Consider the following 4,695-nt stretch of genomic DNA (forward strand, 5'->3'; position numbering starts at 1 on the left):
AGCAACGACTTGATCGGCGGCTTGGGAACTGCGGACGGTGAAAACGGGTTAATCGACTGCGACCACGACTGCTCGATCGATCTTCTTTGGCGCTAACAAAGGTGGAGGTGGCGCAAGAAGGGACTAGCGCTATCACCGTCCACGTATCAGAAGATGCGGCGGCAGACGTCGACGCTTATGCGTTGTCGGACGAGAAGTCGCTGCAGCACGTGTACCGCGAGCGGGACGTCCAAGGTTTTGCCAGACGGAAAGAAATCGGGTGTCAGCGAACGTTCACACGGCTGTGAGATCGGACGCTGACAGGAGTAGGAGGCGGCAGGCAGGCGGCGGTTACGGCGGCGGCGCCTGCTGCTGCTCATCCTCCTGTTTGCTGCGGCGACTTCCAGGACGGGAGAGCATCGAACAACGTACGTATGGTTACAAGGGGATCAGGATCTACATAGTGCATCCCCCGCGGCTATTTTTGTTTGTTTGTTCGCTCGTTCGTTAATTCGTTCGTTCGTTCGTTCGTTCGTTACAATGTACGTTTTTCCGTTCGACGGCGGCAGAGAGCGGCGGCGTTTCTCCCTAATCCGGAGGATTTATCGGTCGCACAGCGATGGGTCGTTCGGCCGATCATCGAAAGATTCGCAGGTAGTGGTTGAATGGCAGAACGGCAGCAACAACAGCGGCGGCTGAGAGCGGCGAACGCTGAGGCGGAAGCAGAAGCTGCAGCAAACGTATCGGCTAAACATGGTGGACATAGATATGGCTGACGACGCGGGTACCACGACGACTATGGAACCAGGAAAAGGAGCCGTTAGTTGTTCCAACATATCGTTCGACACGTCGAGCAGCCCTAGGTCCACGGAGAAGCACACACACGTACCACGTATTATAACCTAACGACGATGAGCGGGCGCACGGTTGGCAGGAACGAAGGCGGCGGATCAAAACAAGTTGGAGCGCGGCGACAGCGATAACGGTGACAGCCCTAGGCGGCGGAGATGCCACTTTCTGACGCCTTTGCGACAAGCCCGTAGAGACGTTCCGGACCACCACGAGGCAAAGAGTCGCTGCTCCGACGAACCGACACACCAAAGTGTGCTTCCTACCGAACATGTTTTATAAAACTTTCAAACTGGAAAACCCCAGAAATGGTGTTGGTATTCGTCCAGACCCACCTCCGACACCTGAAAATGGTGGTCAAAAAAAACGTCGATTATACGAAGCGACATTTCTGGTCGGCGATTTTCCAGTTTTACGCCTACTGCCACATGGGGATGTCGGTAGGCGTCGCAAAGTGCCTTCTCGTAGGCTAGGCACACCAGGACTTTGTCATTTTTTTCCCCCTTGACATTCCTGGTCCGGTCTATTCCGATTTTACACCTACCGCCACGTGGGGGTGGCAGTAGGCGTCGAAAAGTGCCTTCTCGACCGCTAGCGACACCACTACTTGAGGCCTACTGGAGGGCCCGCACACCGACTAGGAAGCCGCGGAGTCGACCCCGGGGGCCTCCGCTTCTCGCCGCCGCTCACTTGGACGCCTTCCGCAACCTGTGGTCCCGCTCGGGGCCGCCGGGAGCCTCGCCGACCTGACCGGTGTCGGTAGGCGTCTGGAAGCGCCCGGCCGACCTGGACGAGGTCCCCCTGGCCCCCGGGGGACACCCCTTAGTTGGATGGGGGTGCTGTCCCGGGCACACATGCAACCCGCGGCCGCCTACCGACAGCCCCCGTCGCTCGATCGCTACTCCTTTCCAACATATGTCGGAGAAGCCGGGCGGTTGTGAAACCCCAGAAATGGTGTTGGTATTCGTCCAGACCCACCTCCGACACCTGAAAATGGTGGTCAAAAAAAACGTCGATTATACGAAGCGACATTTCTGGTCGGCGATTTTCCAGTTTTGCGCCTACCGCCATGTGGGGGTGGCAGTAGGCGTCGAAAAGTGCCTTCTCGACCGCTAGCGACACCACTACTTTATCGAGCTCTGGAGGCCCGCACACCGACTAGGAAGCCGCGGAGTCGACCCCGGGGGCCTCCTGGCGTCGCCGCCGCTCACTTGGACGCCTTCCGCAACCTGTGGTCCCGCTCGGGGCCGCCGGGAGCCTCGCCGACCTGACCGGTGTCGGTAGGCGTCTGGAAGCGCCCGGCCGACCTGGACGAGGTCCCCCTGGCCCCCGGGGGACACCCCTTAGTTGGATGGGGGTGCTGTCCCGGGCACACATGCAACCCGCGGCCGCCTACCGACAGCCCCCTTCGCTCGATCGCTACTCCTTTCCAACATATGTCGGAGAAGCCGGGCGGTTGTGAAACCCCAGAAATGGTGTTGGTATTCGTCCAGACCCACCTCCGACACCTGAAAATGGTGGTCAAAAAAAACGTCGATTATACGAAGCGACATTTCTGGTCGGCGATTTTCCAGTTTTGCGCCTACCGCCATGTGGGGGTGGCAGTAGGCGTCGAAAAGTGCCTTCTCGACCGCTAGCGACACCACTACTTTATCGAGCTCTGGAGGCCCGCACACCGACCCGGGGGCCGCGGAGTCGACCCCGGGGGCCTCCTGGCGTCGCCGCCGCTCACTTGGACGCCTTCCGCAACCTGTGGTCCCGCTCGGGGCCGCCGGGAGCCTCGCCGACCTGACCGGTGTCGGTAGGCGTCTGGAAGCGCCCGGCCGACCTGGACGAGGTCCCCCTGGCCCCCGGGGGACACCCCTTAGTTGGATGGGGGTGCTGTCCCGGGCACACATGCAACCCGCGGCCGCCTACCGACAGCCCCCTTCGCTCGATCGCTACTCCTTTCCAACATATGTCGGAGAAGCCGGGCGGTTGTGAAACCCCAGAAATGGTGTTGGTATTCGTCCAGACCCACCTCCGACACCTGAAAATGGTGGTCAAAAAAAACGTCGATTATACGAAGCGACATTTCTGGTCGGCGATTTTCCAGTTTTGCGCCTACCGCCATGTGGGGGTGGCAGTAGGCGTCGAAAAGTGCCTTCTCGACCGCTAGCGACACCACTACTTTATCGAGCTCTGGAGGCCCGCACACCGACCCGGGGGCCGCGGAGTCGACCCCGGGGGCCTCCTGGCGTCGCCGCCGCTCACTTGGACGCCTTCCGCAACCTGTGGTCCCGCTCGGGGCCGCCGGGAGCCTCGCCGACCTGACCGGTGTCGGTAGGCGTCTGGAAGCGCCCGGCCGACCTGGACGAGGTCCCCCTGGCCCCCGGGGGACACCCCTTAGTTGGATGGGGGTGCTGTCCCGGGCACACATGCAACCCGCGGCCGCCTACCGACAGCCCCCTTCGCTCGATCGCTACTCCTTTCCAACATATGTCGGAGAAGCCGGGCGGTTGTGAAACCCCAGAAATGGTGTTGGTATTCGTCCAGACCCACCTCCGACACCTGAAAATGGTGGTCAAAAAAAACGTCGATTATACGAAGCGACATTTCTGGTCGGCGATTTTCCAGTTTTGCGCCTACCGCCATGTGGGGGTGGCAGTAGGCGTCGAAAAGTGCCTTCTCGACCGCTAGCGACACCACTACTTGAGGCCTACTGGAGGGCCCGCACACCGACTAGGAAGCCGCGGAGTCGACCCCGGGGGCCTCCTGGCGTCGCCGCCGCTCACTTGGACGCCTTCCGCAACCTGTGGTCCCGCTCGGGGCCGCCGGGAGCCTCGCCGACCTGACCGGTGTCGGTAGGCGTCTGGAAGCGCCCGGCCGACCTGGACGAGGTCCCCCTGGCCCCCGGGGGACACCCCTTAGTTGGATGGGGGTGCTGTCCCGGGCACACATGCAACCCGCGGCCGCCTACCGACAGCCCCCTTCGCTCGATCGCTACTCCTTTCCAACATATGTCGGAGAAGCCGGGCGGTTGTGAAACCCCAGAAATGGTGTTGGTATTCGTCCAGACCCACCTCCGACACCTGAAAATGGTGGTCAAAAAAAACGTCGATTATACGAAGCGACATTTCTGGTCGGCGATTTTCCAGTTTTGCGCCTACCGCCATGTGGGGGTGGCAGTAGGCGTCGAAAAGTGCCTTCTCGACCGCTAGCGACACCACTACTTTATCGAGCTCTGGAGGCCCGCACACCGACCCGGGGGCCGCGGAGTCGACCCCGGGGGCCTCCTGGCGTCGCCGCCGCTCACTTGGACGCCTTCCGCAACCTGTGGTCCCGCTCGGGGCCGCCGGGAGCCTCGCCGACCTGACCGGTGTCGGTAGGCGTCAGTCAAACTTGCTTAAGAGGCAAAGCCTCCTCACACCTTAAGAGAGTCACAGTTAGTCCCGCCGTTTACCCGTGGTCGTCGTCGGGGGTGCCGGTCGGTGTGTTTCGGCGTGTTTCTTTCTTACTTTAGCTCGCTCCTATAAGCTAACTCAGCAGCCCTGCTAAAATCAATTTATCATTATTTTCAATCTATCGAAAATCTTAATTTATTATTATTTTCCAACTATCGAAAATCTTAATAGAGTTGGGGTTTTTTGTTTGTTTTTTTTTTAAAATTCCATTGTAACAACAGACAGCCAGCCAGCAGCATGTGGTGTCGGTAGGCGTCTGGAAGCGCTTGAGGAGGCAGAGGAGTTGGCAAGCTCGCTAAACTGCCCGCTGGTGTGGTGGTGTCGGTAGAGGCGTCTTGAATATACCCGGTCGCTCGATCGACGACGACGACGGCTAGGTGGCCGAGGAGGAGGACTACCTACCTACCTACCTAGCCGAATAGCC

Source organism: Euprymna scolopes, unplaced genomic scaffold, assembly GCF_053919585.1.
Source record: "Euprymna scolopes isolate OS-2025 unplaced genomic scaffold, ASM5391958v1 sca139, whole genome shotgun sequence".
Taxonomy (NCBI): domain Eukaryota; kingdom Metazoa; phylum Mollusca; class Cephalopoda; order Sepiida; family Sepiolidae; genus Euprymna; species Euprymna scolopes.